Raw genomic sequence first — 25,246 nt, forward strand, 5'->3', positions numbered from 1 at the left:
ATTTAGAGACAAGTAGCTACTTATTTTCATGATTTAGAGACCATTTGAAGATCTCCATGATTTAGAAACTTGTAAGTAGAGACCGTTTGAACCATTTAAAGATCAAACTTATAAGTAGAGACAAGTAGAGACCATTTGAACCGTTTCAAACTATAATCCATTTGAACAATTTCAACCATGATCTTAATTAAATATATGCATTCTTGAAGCTATTTATTTTCATGATTTAGAGAACACTTGAAGATATTCATGATTTAGAGACAAGTAGCTACTTATTTTCATAATTTAGAGACCATTTGAAGATCTCCATGATTTAGAAACTTGTAAGATAGAGACCGTTTGAACCATTTAAAGATCAAACTTATAAGTAGAGACAAGTAGAGACCATTTGAGCCGTTTCAAACTATAATACATTTGAACAATTTCAACCATGATCTTAATTAACTATATGCATTCTTGAAGCTATTTATTTTCATGATTTAGAGAACACTTGAAGATATTCATGATTTAGAGACAAGTAGCTACTTATTTTCATGATTTAGAGACCATTTGAAGATCTCCATGATTTAGAAACTTGTAAGTAGAGACCGTTTGAACCATTTAAAGATCAGACTTATAAGTAAATATCTAGTGTTAAATTAGCATGTTCAAAATTGGATAAGTGTTCAAGAAACTCCATATGTACTACAAGCTTTTTATTTTGGAAACTCATAATGGAATATGGATCACTATTTATTTTGTAGTGTCGAAGTACTTTCTTTTGTCTATTTGGCATATTGATGATTTCAAGCACGTTATTTGACACACACCATTCAATCTTGTAGGTTGCCACCTGGATGCTCTTTGGACTACGACATGGACATGAAGGCGTTTGTTGTAGTGCCAAATCTTACGTAGTGATGCCATCTTTGTTCATTGTGTATTATATGCTGTGGAACTTTGTTTTGGGACTATATGCTATGGAACTTTGTCCCGGGACTATATATATGTTATGGAACTTTGTTTTGGGACTATATATATGCTATGCAACTTTGATTTGGGACTATATGCTATGGAACTTTGTCCTGGGACTATATATATGCTATGGAACTTTGTCCTGCGACTATATATATGCTATGGAACTTCGTTCTTATATTTGTTCATTGTTGCTTATATTTGCTATGGAACTATGTTGTCCTGTTATGGTTCTGTGTTGTTATGGTTCTATACTGTGTATTAAACTGTTTAATTTCTGATTTAAAAAAAAAGAGCTTTGCCGTCAAGTGACAGACGGCAAAGATGCCACATGTCACCAGCCTGTGCTTCCACTGGCATTTTGCCGTCTTGCCAACAGGCAGGTTGACGGCAAAGAGGTATAGTTTTGCCGTCTGGGCCAGCACCAACTGACGGCGAAATATAAGTCTTTGCCGACTGGGAAGGGAGCACCAGACGGAAAAGTCCTGCTATTTTGCCCACTAGGAGTGCAGTGACAGACGACAAAGTATGCTTCTTTCCTGTCTGCCAAAACTGATAGTTGACGGCAAAGATAATAGACTTTGCCGTCTGGTTGGACGGCCGGTAGACGGCAAAACAGTTGAGGCCGGCCGTTAGACCGTCCGTTCCGTCTGGTGCAATGTTTTGCCGTCTACTTTCCGCAGACTGACGGCAAAAATATAGACTGACGGCAAAGTCTTTGCCGTCAGGAAAAAAAAAGCAGACGGCAAAGTATTCTTTGCCGATTAATCTTTGTTGTCTGACTTTGCCGTCTACTTCCTGACGGCAAACTCTTTGCCGTCTGGATTTACGTCTTTGCCGTCTGTTATGCCCAAACGGCAAACTAGCAGTTTCCTGTAGTGAAGCATATAGAAGGCACATGGCAACACGAGTAAACAAAAGGGCGAACGGAAAAGAGAGGGAGAATAAAACGGAAAGGGTGAAGTGGGGGAGAGGAAAACGAGAGGTAAATGGCAAATAATGTAAATGCGAGGGAGATGGGTTTGTGATGGTACTTGGTATGTCTTGACTTGAGCGAAGACCTCCCCGGCAACGGCGCCAGAAATCCTTCTTGCTATGTCTTGAGCTTGCATTGGTTTTCCTTGAAGAGGAAAGGGTGATGTAACAATAGTAGCGTAAGTATTTCCCTCAGTTTTTGAGAACCAAGGTACCAATCCAGTAGGAAGCTCCCCAAAACTCCCACGCACCTACACAAACAAACCAAGAAATCGCAACCAACGCAATAAAGGGGTTGTCAATCCCTTCACGGCCACTTGCGAAAGTGAGATTTGATAGAGATAGTATGATAAATATATTTTTGGTATTTTATAAGATAGATGCAAATAAAAGTAGAATAAAAGCAAATATGATAAGAGATAGACCCGGGGGCCATAGGTTTCACTAGAGGCTTCTCTCGAGATAGCATAAGTATTACGGTGGGTGAACAAATTACTGTCGAGCAATTGATAGAAAAGCGAATAATTATGAGATTATCTAGGAATGATCATGTATATAGGCATCACGTCCGCAACAAGTAGACCGACTCCTGCCTGCATCTACTACTATTACTCCACACATCGACCAACTCCTGCCTGCATCTAGAGTACTAAGTTCATAAAGAACAGAGTAATGCATTAAGCAAGATGACATGATGTAGAGGGATAAACTCATGCAATATGATATAAACCCCATCTTTTTATCCTCGATGGCAACAATACAATACGTGCCTTGCAACCCTTTCTGTCACTGGGTAAGGACACCGCAAGATTGAACCCAAAGCTAAGCACTTCTCCCATGGCAAGAAAGATCAATCTAGTAGGCCAAACGAAACTGATAATTCGTAGAGGCTTGCAAAGATAACTCAATCATACATAAAAGAATTTAGAGGAGATTCAAATATTTCTCATAGATAAACTTGATCATAAACCCACAATTCATCGGATCTCGACAAACACACCGCAAAAAGAGATTACATCGAATAGATCTCCACAAGAGAGGGGGAGAACATTGTATTGAGATCCAAAAAGGGAGAAGAAGCCATCTAGCTAATAACTATGGACCCGAAGGTCTGTGGTAAACTACTCACAACTCATCGAAAGGGCTATGGTGTTGATGTACAAGCCCTCCATGGTCGATTCCCCCTCTGGCAGAGCACCGACGAAGGCTCCAAGATGGGATCTCGCGGATACAGAAGGTTACGGTGGTGGAAATTCTGTTTCGGTGGCTCCCTGGATGCTTCTGGGGTACGTAGGCTTATATAGGAGGAAGAAGTACGTCGGTGGCCGCCCGAAGGGCCCACGAGACAGGGGGTGCACCCTGTAGGGGTGGGGGCGCCCTACCCTCTCGTGGCCGCCTCGGCTGCTTCTTGACTTTCACTCCAATCCTCTGGATCACGTTCGTTCCAAAAATCACGCTCCCGAAGGTTTCATTCCGTTTGGACTCCGTTTGATATTCCTTTTCTTCGAAATACTGAAATAGGCGAAAAAATAGCAATACGGGCTGGGCCTCCGGTTAGTAGGTTATTCCCAAAAATGGTATAAATGTGTAAAATAAAGTCCATAAACATCCAAAAGGGGTAATATAATAGCATGGAACAATAAAAAAATTATTGATATGTTGGAGATGTATCATACCCTGATCAGTGGCATTTGCCCAAGAGCAAGTGCCATTGATAAGTGGCATTTGGCAAAGAGTTTGTGCACTGATCAGTGGAATTTGCTCTTGGGAAAATGTCTCTGATCAGTGCCATTTGCTATAGTGCTAGTGCAACTGATCGTTGGCATTTGATAAATGGCATTTGGCAAAGAGTTGGTGCACTAATACTTATCATCTTACCTGACAAGATATTGGAGAGTGACTGGAATGTGGCGGGTGGAGGAGCTCAGGTGGTGGCCAGAGCTGAGGGTGCCGAGGATTTCATCCCCACGAACAGGTGGCTCGGGACAGTGGACCTGCCTGGCAGGATTGCCTTCATAATCCTGCCTCATTCAAGGGGACGATCTCCGAGCCAGGGCCATGAGGAGGGGGCCCGGGAGCCGCTGCGCTTCTACCAGTAGATTTAGGACAATGAGGACCTCGCCATGCTCGTTGTCCCTCGCAAGTTCGTGGAGGTGATGAATACCTCGCTGGTGTGTGTTCTGGGTGCTGGTCCAGAACTTTGAGGGGCACATGGTGCTTGGCCGGGGCTGGAACTACTTCTGCCGCCGCCACCAGATCGTCCCCGGCGACCTCGTCGTTGTGCGCATCTCAGGACTCGACCTCAAGGTCCAAATCTACAACCACGACTCCTCGGTCATGTGCAGGTTTTGTTGAAGCAGGCACAACTGTGTTGGTGACATTGAGCATGCAATGTAGTTATTTTTTATGGTGTTAGTGTTGAACTTTTACGGTGTGTGGCTAGACTTATGGTACTTGTGCTGGGAACTTGTTAATATTTTGTCCAGGAGCAGCACCCTGTCATGGAGCAGGGAAGGAGGATGCCCCTGCTGTTAATCTAAGTAGTTTGCTGTCATTTCTTTGCTTGCTTGCTTGCTTTGTTTGATCTCATATGTGCTTGATGTTATGCTGATCATGTGGAGGTAAGGCCACCATATTTGAATGATGTGAGCAGAACACAAACGTTGTTTGCAACCAAATAGCTGAAGTTTGCATCTGCTCATGCCCAGAGCACAAAAACGGCAACCAAACAACAGGGGGTAAGTGCCCTTCATGCGATGCAGGCAACCAAATAGATTGCATCTGCTGCATACGAGGCTGCATATGAAGAATCAGACTGCCTGAAGATAGACATGTAGTGCATCTACTGTTGCAAACTAGAACCAAAAAGGTCTCAGATGGTTGGACTAGCAGTCCACCAGATATAATTTCTCCCACGATGGCATGTGGCGGAAACCATGCATGCCGCGACAAACGACTGAAGCCAGGCGTGCGCGTGATCATCCGTCCATCCGATGGATCCGAGATCGATCTGTGTATGCAACCAGCTCTGGCGAGCGATCTTATCATCATCGACATGATGAGTGGACGACCACGTAGGGCTAACCGTCGAATCATTGCTTCCCGCACCTCACACAGTCACACATCGATCACATGTCAGACCGTCAAGTGTCCCTAGCCGCTGATGATTAATGCATTCTTGAAGCTATTAATTTTCATGATTTAGAGAACACTTGAAGATATTCATGATTTAGAGACAAGTAGCTACTTATTTTCATGATTTAGAGACCATTTGAAGATCTCCATGATTTAGAAACTTGTAAGATAGAGACCGTTTGAACCATTTAAAGATCAAACTTATAAGTAGAGAAGGGTAGAGACCATTTGAACCGTTTCAAACTATAATCCATTTGAACAATTTCAACCATGATCTTAATTAACTCTATGCATTCTTGAAGCTATTTATTTTCATGATTTAGAGAACACTTGAAGATATTCATGATTTAGAGACAAGTAGCTACTTATTTTCATGATTTAGAGACCATTTGAAGATCTCCATGATTTAGAAACTTGTAAGTAGAGACCGTTTGAACCATTTAAAGATCAGACTTATAAGTAAAGATCTAGTGTTAAATTAGCATGTTCAAAATTGGATAAGTGTTCAAGAAACTCCATATGTACTACAAGCTTTTTATTTTGGAAACTCATAATGGAATATGGATCACTATTTATTTTGTAGTGTCGAAGTACTTTCTTTTGTCTATTTGGCATATTGATGATTTCAAGCACGTTATTTGACACACACCATTCAATCTTGTAGGTTGCCACCTGGATGCTCTTTGGACTACGACATGGACATGAAGGCGTTTGTTGTAGTGCCAAATCTTACGTAGTGATGCCATCTTTGTTCATTGTGTATTATATGCTGTGGAACTTTGTTTTGGGACTAGATGCTATGGAACTTTGTCCCGGGACTATATATATGTTATGGAACTTTGTTTTGGGACTATATATATGCTATGGAACTTTGTTTTGGGACTATATGCTATGGAACTTTGTCCTGGGACTATATATATGCTATGGAACTTTGTCCTGCGACTATATATATGCTATGGAACTTCGTTCTTATATTTGTTCATTGTTGCGTATATTTGCTATGGAACTATGTTGTCCTGTTATGGTTCTGTGCTGTTATGGTTCTATACTATGTATTAAACTGTTTAATTTCTGATTTAAAAAAAGGAGCTTTGTCGTCAAGTGACAGACGGCAAAGATGCCACATGTCACTAGCCTGTGCTTCCGCTGGCATTTTGCCGTCTTGCCAACAGGCAGGTTGACGGCAAAGAGGTATAGTTTTGCCGTCTGGGCCAGCACCAACTGACGGCGAAATATAAGTCTTTGCCGACTGGGAAAGGAGCACCAGACGGCAAAGTCCTGCTATTTTGCCCACTGGGAGTGCAGTGACAGACGACAAAGTTTGCTTCTTTCCCGTCTGCCAAAACTGATAGTTGACGGCAAAGATAATAGACTTTGCCGTCTGGTTGGACGGCCGGTAGAGGGCAAAACAGTTGACGCCGGCCGTTAGACCATCCGTTCCGTCTGGTGCAATGTTTTGCCGTCTACTTTCCGCAGACTGACGGCAAAAATATAGACTAACGGCAAAGTCTTTGCCGTCAGGAAAAAAAAGCAGACGGCAAAGTATTCTTTGCCGATTAATCTTTGCCGTCTGACTTTGCCGTCTACTTCCTGACGGCAAACTCTTTGCCGTCTGGATTTACGTCTTTGCCGTCTGTTATGCCTAGACGGCAAACTAGTAGTTTCCTGTAGTGAAGCATATAGAAGGCACATGGCAACACGAGTAAACAAAAGGGCGAACGGAAAAGAGAGGGAGAATAAAACGGAAAGGGTGAAGTGGGGGAGAGGAAAACGAGAGGTAAATGGCAAATAATGTAAATGCGAGGGAGATGGGTTTGTGATGGGTACTTGGTATGTCTTGACTTGAGCGAAGACCTCCCCGGCAACGGCGCCAGAAATCCTTCTTGCTACGTCTTGAGCTTGCATTGGTTTTCCTTGAAGAGGAAAGGGTGATGTAACAATAGTAGCGTAAGTATTTCCCTCAGTTTTTGAGAACCAAGGTACCAATCCAGTAGGAAGCTCCTCAAAACTCCAACGCACCTACACAAACAAACCAAGAACTCGCAACCAACGCAATAAAGGGGTTGTCAATCCCTTCACGGCCACTTGCGAAAGTGAGATTTGATAGAGATAGTATGATAAATATATTTTTGGTATTTTATAAGATAGATGCAAATAAAAGTAGAATGAAAGCAAATATGATAAGAGATAGACCCGGGGGCCATAGGTTTCACTAGAGGCTTCTCTCGAGATAGCATAAGTATTACGGTGGGTGAACAAATTACTGTCGAGCAATTGATAGAAAAGCGAATAATTATGAGATTATCTAGGCATGATCATGTATATAGGCATCACGTCCGCAACAAGTAGACCGACTCCTGCCTGCATCTACTACTATTACTCCACACATCGACCAACTCCTGCCTGCATCTAGAGTATTAAGTTCATAAAGAACAGAGTAACGCATTAAGCAAGATGACATGATGTAGAGGGATAAACTCATGCAATATGATATAAACCCCATCTTTTTATCCTCGATGGCAACAATACAATACGTGCCTTGCAACCCTTTCTGTCACTGGGTAAGGACACCGCAAGATTGAACCCAAAGCTAAGCACTTCTCCCATGGCAAGAAAGATCAATCTAATAGGCCAAACGAAACTGATAATTCGTAGAGGCTTGCAAAGATAACTCAATCATACATAAAAGAATTTAGAGGAGATTCAAATATTTCTCATAGATAAACTTGATCATAAACCCACAATTCATCGGATCTCGACAAACACACCGCAAAAAGAGATTACATCGAATAGATCTCCACAAGAGAGGGGGAGAACATTGTATTGAGATCCAAAAAGAGAGAAGAAGCCATCTAGCTAATAACTATGGACCCGAAGGTCTGTGGTAAACTACTCACAACTCATCGAAAGGGCTATGGTGTTGATGTACAAGCCCTTCATGGTGGATTCCCCCTCTGGCAGAGCACCGACGAAGGCTCCAAGATGGGATCTCGCGGATACAGAAGGTTACGGTGGTGGAAATTCTGTTTCGGTGGCTCCCTGGATGCTTCTGGGGTACGTAGGCTTATATAGGAGGAAGAAGTACGTTGGTGGCCGCCCGAGGGGCCCACGAGATAGGGGGTGCACCCTGTAGGGGTGGGGGCGCCCTACCCTCTCGTGGCCGCCTCGGCTGCTTCTTGACTTTCACTCCAATCCTCTGGATCACGTTCGTTCCAAAAATCACGCTCCCGAAGGTTTCATTCCGTTTGGACTCCGTTTGATATTCCTTTTCTTCGAAATACTGAAATAGGCGAAAAAAATAGCAATACGGGCTGGGCCTCCGGTTAGTAGGTTATTCCCAAAAATGGTATAAATGTGTAAAATAAAGTCCATAAACATCCAAAAGGGGTAATATAATAGCATGAAACAATAAAAAATTATTGATACGTTGGAGATGTATCATACCCTGATCAGTGGCATTTGCCCAAGAGCAAGTGCCATTGATAAGTGGCATTTGGCAAAGAGTTTGTGCACTGATCAGTGGAATTTGCTCTTGGGAAAATGTCTCTGATCAGTGCCATTTGCTATAGTGCTAGTGCAACTGATCGTTGGCATTTGATAAATGGCATTTGGCAAAGAGTTGGTGCACTAATACTTGTCATCTTACCTGACAAGATATTGGAGAGTGACTGGAATGTGGCGGGTGGAGGAGCTCAGGTGGTGGCCAGAGCTAAGGGTGCCGAGGATTTCATCCCCATGAACATGTGGCTCGGGACAGTGGACCTGCCTGGCAGGATTGCCTTCATAATCCTGCCTCATTCAAGGGGACGATCTCCGAGCCAGGGCCATGAGGAGGGGGCCCGGGAGCCGCTGCGCTTCTACCAGTAGATTTAGGACAATGAGGACCTCGCCATGCTCGTTGTCCCTCGCAAGTTCGTGGAGGTGATGAATACCTCACTGGTCATCAAGCGGCTCTCGCGCGTGGTCGGGCTGTCGGCGAACAAGCGGTGCGTGTTCTGGGTGCTGGTCCAGAACTTTGAGGGGCACATGGTGCTTGGCCGGGGCTGGAACTACTTCTGCCGCCGCCACCAGATCGTCCCCGGCGACCTCGTCGTTGTGCGCATCTCAGGACTCGGCCTCAAGGTCCAAATCTACAACCACGACTCCTCGGTCATGTGCAGGTTTTGTTGAAGCAGGCACAACTGCGTTGGTGACATTGAGCATGCAATGTAGTTAATTTTTATGGTGTTAGTGTTGAACTTTTACGGTTTGTGGCTAGACTTATGGTACTTGTGCTGGGAACTTGTTAATATTTTGTCCAGGAGCAGCACCCTGTCATGGAGCAGGGAAGGAGGATGCCCCTGCTGTTAATCTAAGTAGTTTGCTGTCATTTCTTTGCTTGCTTGCTTGCTTTGTTTGATCTCATATGTGCTTGATGTTATGCTGATCATGTGGTGGTAAGGCCACCATATTTGGATGATGTGAGCAGAACACAAACGCTGTTTGCAACCAAATAGCTGAAGTTTGCATCTGCTCATGCCCAGAGCACAAAAACGGCAACCAAACAACAGGGGGTAAGTGCCCTTCATGCGATGCAAGCAACCAAATAGATTGCATCTGCTGCATACGAGGCTGCATATGAAGAATCAGACTGCCTGAAGATAGACATGTAGTGCATCTACTGTTGCAAACTAGAACCAAACACGTCTCAGATGGTTGGACTAGCAGTCCACCAGATATAATTTCTCCGACAATGGCATGTAGCGGAAACCATGCATGCCGCGACAAACGACTGAAGCCAGGCGTGCGCGTGATCATCCGTCCATCCGATGGATCCGAGATCAATCTATGTATGCAACCAGCTCTGGCGAGCGATCTCATCATCATCGACATGATGAGTGGACGACCACGTAGGGCTAACCTTCGAATCATTGCTTCCCGCACCTCACACAGTCACACATCGATCACATGTCAGACCGTCAAGTGTCCCTAGCCGCTGATGATTAATGCCGTCGTTCGCCGCTGTCGACTAACCTTTTGTATTCTTTTATTTGAAAATTAATAAAAATACGCAGCAGAGTCCTGCTGTTTCCCTCAAAAAAAAAAAACTAAATGATTCTGCCACCTAGCTCGATCGTTAGTAGCTAGCTAACTAAGTCGTTGCGGACATAGTGTGATGAAGTATCAAATACTCCCTCCCTTCCTGAATATAGGTTTTTTTAAACATTTCAAATGGCATACAATATACGGATATATGCAGACATATTTTAGAGTGTAGATTCACTCATTTTGCTTCGTATGTAGTCACTTGATGAAATCTCTAAAAAAACTTATAATATTTGAGAACGGAGGGAGTATATTGCTAACAATGCATGGCATGCGCACATTATACTCCGGTGCATTTCTCTGCAGGAACCGCGTCCAAATACATGATTCATCTGTCAATAATTCTGTTTCTGAAACAAATAAATAAATAAATAAAGTAGCAGTATCTAACACACAACGGTTGCCCGTTGTTCTTTTCAGCATACTATGATGCCTAGTTGCCGAATGGAACAAAATGTGCATCGAAAATCAATCCACTATACTAATGGAACAGGTCCACTATCACTTAACGGCGCACACCGGTCCTACTTGGGCCTCTGCATAGAGTATTATGAAGACTTCTATAAATAAAGAGCATAAAAAAAGGGGTTGGACTTGATATGAAGAGTAGTCCAGATATAGCAGCAACAAACACTAATCAATCAAACATGTAGGGAGGGGGGCAGGGCCGCAGGGCTATGATGGAGGGAGGCACAGGTAGAGGAAGGAGAGGAAGGGCCAGTGGTACAGAAGTTTTTGTTCGCGCCAGCGGAGGAGATACCATTTCTCACGAATCATTGCTGCTCCTGCAGTGCTCTTGCCACTGAATAATTCTCTTCTCGGGGAGGGACGATGAGGCGAATGATGAAGCACGTAGCAGCAGCAGCTCGGGGCGTGCAGCAGGGATAGCACCCGCCCTTATTCTCTTTTTCCTCTTACTCTTTTCAGTTTTGTTTTCAATAAATAGGCGAAAGGACATGGCTTAATTGGATGGTTACACATGCACCCACCTCTCTAGAATCATCAGCGTATGTGATTAACTCGCCGAACATGTCGCTTTGTGCCTATACACGTGGTCACGTTCTTCATAGCCACCACTGCATGGTTCATGCATATAATAATATGACTCCCATCAACTCACCAACTCTCCACTCATGGATGCCCATCCACACACCTTGCAGCTCTTTGGATTATGCACGCCAGCTCATGCGATAGCACACCTCTCCTCACATCGCCACGTCCAGTGCACGCGTCGCCACATGTAATCCATGTGTCGCCACATGTAATCCATGCGTCGCCATGGCCTTTTGGACCTAGCCACATCTTGCCCACGTGCCATTGCCTCCTCACCTCCTTTTCACGTTCGACCTACGCGCCAGTGTGGCCCTGCTCACCTTGCCACATGCAGCCCAGGCATCCATGATCTGCCAAGCTATAAAACAGCCAGACCGCACGTCCCATCAACCAGCAGTAAGCGACTGTTCACGACCATGCAAGACCAGAACCAACCAGGCATCCCAAAAAATCTCTTGCCACAGAAGCATTCTTCCCAGGCGGCAGATTTCCAGACTGCATCCCTTGTAGCACGGACTAACCAAACCTTATCATTATCCTCCATTTCGTGGACATCTGATAAAACTTGTGCACACAAACACACACATGACGCTCAGGGAGAATGGGTTATCTGTGGAAGAATGATTTTAGACTTGCACATCCACATGGAAATGGTGGTGCTCGATCTCCATTCTCATGTGTCGACAAAGTTCGGGGAGCATTTGCTGCTTGTCCCATCAAACAACCTTTCGCCATCATGTCCTAGGCAGATTAATTTGGGCACTGTGGATGAAAGCAACGAGGAACAACGGGGTGATGGGGAAGGAAAACATTTTTTTCCTTCGATAGATGTTTTCCCTACTCAAATCTGGGGCAAACATGTTTTACCTTACAATATAATGGTTTTGTATATAATCAATGTCGAGACATGGAGTTGTCTTCAATAAAATTCTATTCATTTAATTTAGCAACGCACATTTAGTGTAGCTAAGTAGTACAAAAAACGCTGGTCATACACTCATTGTCGGTATACAAACGCTTGTTAGAAGATATTCAAAGGCTTGTTAAACATCAACATGGATGAATGGATAATCATGGCGTGACTCGTGTTCCGCAACTCCGCTCGGCGAGTCCGGTCCGAGGTTGTGGAGCGAGGCGAGCGTCGTCGACGAAGTAGTCGAACACGCAAAGTAGGTGGACACAGAGAAATATGAAGGAGACTAGCTTTATTAATCAATGATCAAGTGTTACAATGATTGCTCCTCGTGGCCTTATATAGGGGGTAGGGGGTCAAGGGATAAGTACCCACTTAACCTAAAGTGTGGAACCAGGAGGGGCCAGCCCGTGCGTATCGCACGCGGCCGCCGCCACCCCCTCGTGTGGCCCGGTTTCCCAACACTTCCCCTTGGGTAATTATCCGTATATCCATGGCTCAAAACTCCAAAAAATCCAGTAGGAAAAAATATGAAGAAAGAGCACACAGTATACGTTGTTGTATTGCACGAATTGCCTCGTCGAAAACCTCATATGAGAGACATCAGGAAAACTTACTCAAGGGAAAGAGAGTACAATCCACTCAACCATCAAGTTGAGTACTCGATCATCAGGATCGAGATTTTAACAACGAGTTTGTGAAGTTTCTCACCATGAACCTTGCATCTCTCTAAGTCTCATCATACCGATTCCACGCACACACCTCTCTAAGATTGATGCCGGTAATGATTTAGTGAACATATCAGCAAGATTGTCACAGGACTTAGTATGCAAAACTCTCACCTCGTTCAACTACTGCAGCTCATGTGCATAGAAGAACTTGGGACTAATATGCTTTGTGAGGTTACTCTTCACATAACCCATCTGGACTCGTGCAACACAAGCAGTATTATCTTCATACATAATGGTAGGGGTTTGTATGGTGTTCAGCCCACATGTCTGCTGAATGTGGCCGATCATCCGCCGAAGCGATACACATTCTTTTAACGCTTCGAATAGTGCCATAATTTCCGAGTGGTTCGTGGAAGTAGACACAAGAGTTTGCTTGGACGATTCCCAGGAAAACGCAATTCCACCGCAAAGGAAAACATATCCAGTCTATGATTTGCAGTCATGCGGGTCAGATAGGTACCCAGCATCGGGATAGCCTATAATAGATAGGTCTTGATTCCTTTTATAAAACAGGCCAAGATCTTTGGTCCCTTGCAGGTAACGGAAGACGTCCTTGACACCTTTCCTGTATCTTTTGGTAGGTGAAGAACTGTACCTTGCAAGCAAACTGATGTCGAACGCAATGTCTGGCCGTGTACAGTTTGCGAGGTACATGAGTGCTCCAACTGCACTCAGGTAAGGAACCTCTGGTCCCAAAGTTTCCTCTCCCTCTTCCTTTAGCCCGGGTCCTTGTAAGGCTGTAAAGATCTCCCGACCATCGGGGTCTTCGAAGGATATGCCTTATCAAATCCAAATCTTTCCAACACCTTCTGGGTGTAGGCCGACTGGTGCACTAGAATCCCATCAGGGGAATGTTCAAGTTGCGGGCCTAGACAGAACTTGGTTTTACCCAAATCCTTCATCTCGAATTCCGACATCAGGTAGGAACTCGCTTCCTCAATATCCTCAGGCGTACCGATTATGTTTAAATTGTCCACGTACACCGAGATTATATAGAATCCATCTTGGGATTGCCGTATGAAAACACATGGGCAATCTTTATTGCTCGTGTAGCCCTTCTGATGAGGAAATCGTTTAAGCGATTGTACCACATTCTACCAGGCTGTTTGAGTCCGTACAGTGCCTTTTGAGGTTGAACACTGTATAGACCCCTGTTTGCTCTATCATGGATCGGAACAAGGATACCTTCTGGAACCTTCATGTATATGTTCGAATCCAAGTTACCATATAGATAAGCAGTGAGAACATCCATTAGTTTCATTTTCAAGCCCATGTTTACTGCCATCGAGATCAAGTACCTAAAGGTAACTCCATCCATGACCGGGGAATAAGTCTGCTCAAAATCGACACCTGGTCGTTGAGTGAACCCTTGAGCGACGAGCCTTGCTTTGTACCGTACTACCTTATTATTTTCACCTCTCTTTCGAACAAAAACCCACCTATAGCCAACAGGGCAAATGTGGGGAGGAGTTCGACAAACTGGTCCGAACACCTTCCTTTTGTTGAGAGATAATAATTCAGCAGTAATTGCCTCCTGCCAATCTTTCCAATCCTACCTTTTCTTGCAATCAGCGAGCGTGTTAGGCTCATGGCCGATATCTATGATTGAGGCCATTTTTGTAGCAAAGTTAATGTCAGCAATCACCGTTGCTCGGTTCAGGGACTCCCCCGTATAAATATAATTTATGGCCATTTCGTCATGGAGCGCATCCGGCGCAAACACTTGCTCTACCAAATTTCCCATTATGGGAGCAAGGTCCTCTAGATTTCCTGCGCCGATGTGTGCGCTCACATCTTCGCTGGGTGTTTCCCCTATGAGAAAGTTTAAGTCTGGAATTTCATGCACTAAATATTTCGTACTTGTGCCAGGTCTCGACTGGCTCCCCGTTTCAATTTGGGGTGCTTTGGTGACAAGATGTAATAAATCTCTCTTATCCTTTTTCGTCGGTCGTCCCCGAGTACCTGGGATTTGAGAAGCCAGATTTCTCGTCCTTTTAGGCCTTTGGACGGGAGCAGGTATACCATCATTTTTCTTCGGTATTTCAACCCTTTCCAGTGCATTGCGCGTGTGCACATGCGATTTTGTTACAGTCTTTAAGTCACTAAAGTGGTCAGGCAGTTGATTTGCTAAAGACTGCAAATTATTATCTTTTGGACTTCTCTCTCAGTCTCAGTAATGCGTGGGTCATGAGCGTGGATCCCCGTGACTTGCCACGTGATTTCTCGACTTTTAGCATCAAGGGGTTGATTCTCTCCCCCCTAAAGTCGGGAAAAAATCCTCGTCAAAAATGCAATGAGCAAAACGAGCCGTGTGACAGTCACCTATCATGGGGTCTAGATACCTGATTATGGACACAGTCTCATAACTAACGTATATCCCCGACTTACGGAGCAGGTCCATCACCGATCACTGAGGGGATGGTATTGGTACATATACCTGGCAATCAAACCTATGAAGGTGGGAAATTTTCGGTGCCGACCCTTGCGCAAGTTGAACAGGAGAGTGGATGTTGTAGGCCGACGGTCTAAAGTTGATGAGATTGGCCGCATGTAGCACCGCGTGGCCCCAACATGTAGTTGGTAAATTACAACCCTGAAGGAGCGGTCGGGCAATGAATTTAACTCTTTTAATCAATGCGTCGGCAAGTCCATTTTGAGTATGAACATGCGGTACCGAGTGCTCAACTTTGATTCCCATTGCCATTCAATAATCATCGAACGCCTTTGAAGTAAATTCTCCGGTGTTGTCCATTCGAATAGACTTTATACAATAATCAAGGAAATTATTCCTCATTTGTATGATATGAGAGATCAACTTTGCAAAGGCATGGTTCCGTCTTGACAGCAGACAAACATTGGACCATTTAGAGGAAGCATCAATGAGAACCATGAAGTACCGAAACGGCCCCGTGAGGGGCTGAATTGGACCGCATATGTCCCCTTGGATACGTTCCAAGAACACGGGGATTTCATCCCTCACCTTGAGGGGCGATGGCCTCATGACTAACTTCCCCTTAGAGCATGCGGAGCACACGAAATCATCGGGATTCGGGAAGTTCTTCACGTTAACATTATGACCATGTGAGTTGTTAATTATATTTCTCATCATCCTAAGTCCAAGGTGGCCTAACCTATCGTGCCAGAAGCAAAAGAGTTCAGAGCTTCTAAAAACGGTCTTGAGGGTAGTGTACACGGGCGGTGCTACAATTTTAGTGTAGTATAGCCCTGTGTTAAATGAAGGAATCCTTTCGATAACATGTTTACCACTTGCATCCCGCTTTGCGATGAGTAGGCACTCCTTGCCGTTTTCATCATCAGTCTCAATATGGAAACCATTAGCGCGGATGTATCTAAAGCTCAAAAGAGTACGAGTCGACTCCGGGTACAACAACGCATCATTAATGTTCAAAGTTGTTCCCATAGAAAGTATAATAGTGGCTCGTCCGGAGCCAACTATGTGCAAACCGCAGCCGGCGATTGTCATAATACTTCCGGAAATTTTTTTTAATGGACTCAAAGTACTTAGTTTCTCGTAAAATGGTATGAGTGGTGGCGCTATCGGCAAGGCACGTTTCCTCCATTCGGGCTCCACACGCGTTCTAAAATATGACATCTAATTAATGTAATGAGGAAGAAACTACATTAAAAATAAATGCCCACATCTCACAACATAACATACTATCAAGTATAAATAATGGAATAAATGAATGGAATAAATGTGATCCAATCGCCAAAGTAAAGAATAAGTTTATGCTCTCATAGAGCTTACAACCAAATCGAATCTATTCGAATTTATTGTATAAAATCACGGAATCATGATAACCAAAGAGGTATTCTAAGTGGACTCAGTAAAGAAGCCATTCACTTCAGCCGCAATCTCCATACTAGTGAGCTGATCTTCCTTAGAAATCATCTTGGACGCAGCATCAACATCTAGTTGCGGCACCGCCGAGGCGACCATGTGGTCAACCTCCATGGCGACGTGGGCATCATTAGAGACCGCCAAAGCCGCCGCGATGGGCACCACGGGGGTCGCCTCTATGGGCGCAGCAGGGGGCGTAGAGATTAGCACGGGTGTCGCAATGGGCGCCAGTGGTGCTCCCTCTTGAACCAAGGCGAGGTGCGTCTCACGCGCCTTCCGAGCCTTGTATGCTTCAACAACCTCTGGTGGTGCGCGGCACTGGCGGGAGAAATGCTCCACCGAGCCACAACGGAAGCAGTCTTGAGGCCTCTGCCCTCCCTTGCCCGGCTTGTGCTGCTTGGCCGGGGCAGAGGGTTGAGGGCCCTTCTTCTTGCCCTTGCATCCCTTCTTCTTCTGTTGAGGCTTGCGGACTTTGATAGTGTTCACCTCCTGGCGAGAACTCCCCCCAAGTGGTTGCGTGACAAAGTTCTTTTTCAGAACCTCGTCCTGTGCCTCCTCCACCTGGAGGACGTCATTCAACTCTGAATACCTCGTGTAGTTGCCCTGGTGGTATTTCCGTGAGGACTAGACCGCGCCAGGGTGGAAAGTGGACAGGGTTTTCTCAATCTTATGGGTGTCGATGATCTCTGTACCACACAACCGAAGAGTCGTACAAATCCGGTGCAGAGCCGAATTGTACTCCCCAACCGTCTTGAAGCCCGCAAACCTCAGACGGATCCACTCTGCCTCTGCACGGGGCTTCACAGTGTACTTCAGCCGCTCAAACCACTGCTTAAGAGCGGTCCAACGGCTAGAAGCACTGCGCTCAGCCATATACTCATCTTTCAAAGTAGGTGACAGGTGATGACGAAGAAAATGCAGAGCCTGCGCATTCTCAGTTTTTTACTTGGGATCAGTGGGGGCCAGTTGGGCCCCCTTACCGATCGCCCTCAGGAGGGTTTTGCCCTGGAGAAAGATCTCGCAGTCTGAGGACCATGACAGGTAGTTCAGCCCTGTCTGGGCCAACTCAGCAAACTCCTTGTTGACAATTCCGGCCATCTGTGATTTATGGAAAAATCATGAGATTACAGCAGGTAATCTTTTGCACAAATACGATGTTGATAAACTTATTCAATAAAAATGATGTTTCGGTATTTAAAATAAGTTATTAGATGATTTACTTAATGATTAAGAGTGATGAACAGTTAATCTACAGTAGTAAAAACATCTAATAGAACATGTTTACAAAATATAGCATGTTAAGCGCATTTCGTACGTGAAAAATATGCCCAAAATTGAATTCCCGAGGCATATTTAAGCCTATAGCACATATTCCAATGAAAACAGACAGTCCCAGGGACTTATACGCAAATTTCCGCCGCTGCATTTTTTTATGTGCGAGTGCTCTACGGCCGCGGCCCATCCGGGCCCAGCAGTCAGCACCTAGCCGGCCCACCCGGCCCTCACCCGAGTGGAGGGCGCGCTAGGTTTCCTAGCGCCCGTGTGGGCAGGGCGGCAGCAGCGGCGGCGGCGGCGGCGGCGCCACGACACCTGGCCCTCACCCGAGTGGAGGCACCCAGCAGCCAGCGCCTAGCCACGCCACGCCATGGCGACGGCCGTGGCTGCGGCGGCCACGCCACGCGACAGCGGACATGCCACGCGACAGCGACGGCGACGGCTGCGGCGGCCACGGCCAAGGCCACGCGACGCGGCATCGGAAGGACGCGCGGGTGGCGGCCATCATGGGTTGCGCGCGAGCACGCGCTAGCAGGGCGCGGCGGCTGGCCATCGGGATGCGGTGACGAGCCGACCAGCGGGACGATGGCGGCAGCAGCGTCTGCAGGACGCGGCACGGCACGCGCGACCAGCGGGGTTGCGGCCAGCAGAGCCAGGGCGACGCCGTCGATGGCTTGGCACGGCGTCATCTGAACGCCGGCCTCGTGGTGCAGATCTTTGTTGCGTTCATCCGGAACTCCGACGGCGCATGGCACATATGGTGCTTTTGCAGCGGTACCGCGACCATCTGGGTGACGATCTGTACCGACTCCCTATAGTGCAGTCAGCAAGTTCCTCCTGATCCAAGAACATCGACATTGGTCGGCGACGTATTCGTCAGCTCGGTTCTTGGGAGAAAAATCCACACCATAGGTACATTGAATCCGGAAAAAAATAGACTAATCGCAAAAACAGAATCGCGAGAAGATGAGGAATCCATTTTTGCAAAAGAGAGATCGGATCTTATACCTCCGCCTGAACGACGAAAGCCTGCTTGATGCAGGCTTGACGCAGGCTTGATGGAGAGTTGGTGGAGCGAAGCGTGCTGATAACGTGTTTCGCAACTCCGCCGACGAGTCCGGTCCAAGGTTGCGGAGCGAGGGCAAACGTCATAGACGAAGTAGTCAAACACGCAAAGTAGATGGACACGGAGAAATATGGAGACTAGCTTTATTAATCAATGATCAAGTGTTACAATGATTGCTTCTCGTTGCTTTATATAGGGGATACGGGGTCAACGAATAAGTACCCACTTAATCTAAAGTGTGGAACCGGGAGGGGCCAACCCGTGCGTATCCCACGAGGCCGCCGCCACCCCCTCGCGTGGCCCGGTTTCCCAACAACTCGGACGTAGTAGTAGTAGAGATACTAATTATTGGTGGTTAATTCCGTGATGGTACGGTGTGATTCTCGTGACTGCTCTGTCCAGCTAGCTTAGCTATCTGTTGACCGGTTAGAGCATCTAACCAAACCCCGAAAGAATATATATTTTTTGATTTGTTTGAATTGCTTATCACATGTGTGAGGTGATTCGAAAGAATATATTTATGGTCGTTAACATGCATAACCGAAAATCCTATACAGAACAAACGGCATGATTAATCGTTACAGTATGCATTATCTTCTCTTCAGAATGATTGGATTGTTAGTTAGCAGATGAAGGATGTGTCCATCAAGTAGCTAAGCTGAGGCGACAATTATTGCGTAACGAAGTCTTACTTAACTAGTATATGGAATGGCTTGATATTATTAGCCTGACAAGAGCATGCTATATCTGAATCACGCATGATGTGCTACTAATTGTACTCTCCCTTCTCAGAATAAGTGTCTTAACTTTGTACTAACTCTAATATAAATTTATACTAAGCTCAAGATACTTATTTTGGGACGGAGGGAGTACTACGTAACAAACCCCATCGTCAGGGGCTCTCCCTCCCATCCATCGGTACGATCTCTCGGAGCTTGATTAATTAGCTAGCGAGCTATCTGGCTAACCACTGAATCATTGGCTGTCTCACATGGCCTTTTGGTGGCCATGATTGTGTAGGCAGGATGAGTGAAACTCCAAAGTCCAAAGCACTGCTGATCATGTACTACACAACAACATTGCATGCATTGCTCCGTACGTGGAAGTTGCAAATTTGTTTAGAGGCCAGTGCGGCCTCTGCAATGATACAGACGACTGACTCCATTTGACCGCTAACTAATTTGCACCACATTATTATCTCGGTATCAAGGCATGTTTGGCTCATGGAACGATCCGAGAGAGCATTTCCATTCCTGTATTTCAATCATTACCACTGTGCTGAGATGAACAGGTTCCAAGAGGGCATGATTAACATCGAAGCTCTGTATTTTTACTAGTAAATTGCACGTGCCTTGCATGTAATAAATATAGGGTCTATCTAGGATACATCTGTTTTTTACAAAAATTTCCCCAGATTATAATGAAACTTCACCTACAGTACAAAGGATCTTGAAAGTAATAGAAACTACAAATATGTCCTCTGACCACTCCCACCGCCTGCACGGGCTGAGGGCGGACCGCCGCGACCTCCACCGCTCCACTTGAATCGGTCCGACCTTGAACCTGGCTGTCTTGAATGCGGAGGGGAAGCCTTCGAGCCAAGTCCCCGGAGGGCCAGCACACCGGTAAGGAAACCGTCGCCAGTGAAAATCCACTTCAATCTTAAAACCACGAACCAAGCATGTACCTGATACCATGCCCCATAGACTGACAGAGCGCCACAACAGCACCTCCACGAACTCCACATCAGGCCATGACAATCGTCACCATGGCGAAGAAAGACCAGGAGCACAAAAGGCTCCACAGCAAGGTCCGTCCTTTGCCTTTGCCGCAAGAACCGCACCAGGAGCACGAACACTCACCAGATCAACGGATCCGGGAGCACACAACGTCGGAAGCTCCTCGGCTATTCCATATATGGTGTCGCAGGGATAGGGAAGAAGCTCCGGCCACCTTATTCCATGCCGCCGCCGCCCCCGTCATCCTAGCCGCGACGCTCGAGAGCCCTACCCTACTATCTACATACCTCGGGCATAGATCCGAGGCCCCTCCATGCTCCTGCTGCCACAACGACAGCCCGAGAGGGATGGGACCGGCAATCCGACCATCAACTTATCTTCGCGTAAAATCAATGGCATGTGACTTAAATGTGCCACGCTTAGGGCACATCTAAATGAGCTTAAATAAACCTACCGATTAAATATATTGTTTATCAATGTATCTCCAAAATGTGTCCTAAAAAGCCCACATATTGGAGATGGAGCAAATTATAAGGTTAAAAAAACATGAATTTAAATTTATCGTAAAATTAGCCTATCAAGCCATTTTAAAATTTCTAGCAAAATAAAGAATATGTGTGGACCTCTTACATTTATTTAGTACAATTTATACCTTTTATGGGCTAAATGTTAAGTATATGCATTTCTTCCTATGTAATTAAAAACAACCATGAGCATTATATTCCTAACAAGATATTACCTTTGAGACCAGGTTTATTTTCTCCGAAGCCTGAACGGCGTACATGGGCGGCTGACTCGAGATGCACGTCAATACCCTCTCCAGAATATTCTCTCTTCTGCAGTCCTCTACACACTTACCCACTCCTTTCAGCGGTGTTAAGATCCAAATGGATCATTCTTCTCCGTGCGTGCTAGAGCTGTATCCGTCCGCTCATGATGCTATATTTTGTGTTAGCGCTTCGGCCACCACGGCCCAAGACTCCATGGGACCATGCAACTCTTGGTCGCCGGATGCGCTCCCTGAGTCATGCGGCCGGTCGCAGCCGGCGAATTGCGTTGGTTGTTGGACACTGTGTGGAGGAGGCGATCCATTTTGTAGCTTTAGATGGAGCTTGCTTGATGAATCTAGATGTTTTTTTTTCTAGATAGATGTTTCTCCCATTATGAAATATTCTCTTATTCTTTCCTCATTTCCCTTGCCACCTGCGTTGTGTTTTTTTAAATGATGACTCGTCTTCATCAAACTTGTCGTTCTTCTCTGCTTTCTTTGGTTGATGCTTATTATCTTGCTGATTTAGCTGCAATGAGCGAAGATCTGGCAAGCTACACTAGTAGAAAAAGGGCCTACAGTCCCGGTTGGTGAGGGTCTTTAGTCCCGGTTCATGAACCGGGACTAAAGGGTCGGTACTAATGCCCTGACCCTTTAGTCCCAGTTCAATCCAGAACCGGGACAGATGGGCCTCCACGTGGCCTGTCCGCTGAGCCCAGGCAGGAGGGCCTTTGGTCCCGGTTGGCGGTTGGTGGCACCAACCGGGACCAATAGGCATCCACGCGTCAGCATTTCTGTGGCTGGAGTTTTTGTTTTTTTTGAAAGGGGGGGGGGGTTGGGGGGTTAATTTAGGTGTTTCATATATTGTGCTATAGCTAGCTAATTAATAGAGAGAAGTGTCCTCTCTTTTGTCCGTGCTTGGTCGACGCTACGTACCATACATACGTATAGAGAGGACTAGCTAGACACGCTAGCTAGCTAGTAAGCAAACAGAAGATCGTCATGAACATACATGCATACAGAGAGAAGTGATATCGACCACCTCTCCTTCTCCGAGAGATTGGTCGAACAACAAGTTCTCGTATATCTATCCGACACTACCGGCTACATATATACAATAATTATCTTTTATAAATATATAATCTCCTAAAATACGGACGCGTGGTCCACATAATATTCTCCATCTTCAGCGATCACGTGGTCAAGAAAGAATGCCGCCAATTCCTCTTGAATTGCTCGCATGCGATCTGGTGCTAGGAGTTCATCCCGCATCCAAAACATCTAATTTTAAGAAGGGGGTCAATACATATATATATATATATATATATATATATATATATATATATATATGAATGAAACTCAACACAAATGATGGTAATAAAATAAAATTGTGAATATTGTTATTTACGCACTTCATATTGTTTGTCGGAGTAGCCCCGCTCACAGGTCGTGTGGCGGATGGACTCGCAAATGTAGTATCCACAGAAATTATTCCCTTGTTCCTGCCACAACCACTTTACAAGAAATAGAGGTCAATCAAACTGATAATTAGCAAGCATGCTAAATGGTATTGATGAAACTAGCGCTTGAATCACTAGGAGATGCCTGGAATATGCTACTATATAGTACTTACTTTCGGGTGCCTAAATTGCAGCTTCTTCGATAGTCCCGGAGCTTTTTTGGTGAATTTTCTCCAAGCCCTGCCATACAAAGAAAACAATTACTTGATATCAGAAATGAACAAAATTGCTGATATGGTGGATAATGATCGATTTAACTTACTTCTCGAGCATTTCAGTCATGTCCGCATACTCCTTGAGATCTTTTCGCTTGGAGTATAAGACAGTTATTACTCCCTTCTCAAGCTTAATCTCTAGGAGAATATAGTGGTAGCTGCGCACACATGCATAACTCATCAATATTATATTACTATAACCTGGACTAATAAGGAAACCGAATATGCCACAAGACAGTAACACTCACTTGAAGTTGTAAGGAAAGAGTATTATATCTTTGTGTTCATTTATTTCCAACGATCGTAGCAAGTTGGCCTCGGTTTCTTGGGCACGATATTGAACCTCAGTTGCATCTATGAGATACGTGTTAATGAACCCAATATCTCCCACTTGTCTTTTCTTCAATTCGGCGATCTTCAATCTGCATAATATAGTGAGGATAATTATAAATACATGCAATGAAAGGGCTGAGTTATATAGAGAGACTTAATGACAGAAGTAGTACTACTTACAGACAGAATGTACTGAGCTTTGTGTTGCCATCTTCGCAATTGGGGTACAACCCCTTTTTGCGATCCTCTTACATGCGATCGAACTTCAGCTTCTCCTTTTGACTTTCGCATTGTGTCCTTGCATCGACAATGACCCGGCGGAGATCATCATCATCGGGCACATCGTCTGGTTCCTCTTGATCTTCAGCAGCTTCGCCCGTTGCAGCATCATCGTGCACATCGTCTGGTGCATCTTGATGTTCAGTAGCATCACCGTATTCAAGGGGCACATAGTTCTCATCGTACTCTTCTTCCTCGCCGTCTTTCATCATAACCCCTATTTCTCCGTGCCTCGTCCAAACATTATAGTGTGGCATGAAACCCTTGTAAAGCAGGTGGGTGTGAAGGATTTTCCGGTCAGAGTAAGACTTCGTATTCCCACATATAGGGCATGGACAACACATAAAACCATTCTGCTTGTTTGCCTCAGCCACTTCGAGAAAATTATGCACGCCCTTAATGTACTCGGAGGTGTGTCTGTCACCGTACATCCATTGTCGGTTCATCTGCGTGCATTATATATAATTAAGTGTGTCAAAAATCATTACAGAACATCATGAATAGATAATTAAGTGACCAAATTAATAGAAGTTCATCATCACATAAAAACCAAAGTACATACATAGTTCTCATCTAACAACATAAAGCTCTGCAGAGCATCTAAATTAATTAAACCATACATTGAAACTATGTAAAACATTTCAATGCGAAAACAAATGCGATCATAATCGCAACCAAGGTAACAACTGATCCAACGGCATAATGATACCAAGCCTCGGTATGAATGACATATTTTCTAATCTTTCTCATCTTTAAGCGCATTGCATCCATCTTGATCTTGTGATCATCGACGACATCCGCAACATGCAACTCCAATATCATCTTCTCCTCCTCAAGTTTTTTTATTTTTTCCTTCAAGAAATTGTTTTCTTCTTCAACTAAATTTAACCTCTCGACAATAGGGTCGGTTGGAGTTTCCGGTTCAACAACCTCCTAGATAAATAAAAACTATGTCACGTTGGTCGGCATAATTTTCATAAACAATAAATGAACCAATAGTTATGAAAAGATAATATATACCACATCCGAATCATAGACAGGACGAGGGCCGACGGGGGCGGATACCAAAACCATCGCACTATATAAGATGCAATAATAAAAGTAAGAAAATAATACAAGTAAGAATATTTTTCCTTTCAGAAAAAAGATAAGAATAAGAGGCTCACCACAGTGGTGCTGGCGATGAGATCGGCGCGGGTGATCGACAACGGTGAAGACGGGGACGGGGCGTGATGGACCGCTAAACCTAGAGAAATATTGAGAAAGATAGAGGTTGGAGGTCGAGCTTGGAGAGGAGAAAGCTTAAGTAGTGTGGCTCGGGCATTTCATCGAACACCTCATG

The 25,246-nt window shown here is 45.1% G+C and overlaps 1 long non-coding RNA gene across 1 annotated transcript in view; it reads left to right on the top strand.

Annotated features, from left to right (window-relative positions):
* The window catches only part of LOC119289645, a 1,801-nt gene extending 852 nt beyond the window's left edge, over positions 1-949 (top strand). The window contains exon 3 of the long non-coding RNA XR_005141564.1: positions 825-949. This is a non-coding gene — a long non-coding RNA (uncharacterized LOC119289645). The remainder of the gene's footprint in view (positions 1-824) is intronic.
* Positions 950-25,246: the final 24,297 nt, after the last annotated feature.

The sequence above is a fragment of the Triticum dicoccoides genome, chromosome 4A (genome assembly GCF_002162155.2).
Source record: "Triticum dicoccoides isolate Atlit2015 ecotype Zavitan chromosome 4A, WEW_v2.0, whole genome shotgun sequence".
NCBI classification, from domain to species: domain Eukaryota; kingdom Viridiplantae; phylum Streptophyta; class Magnoliopsida; order Poales; family Poaceae; genus Triticum; species Triticum dicoccoides.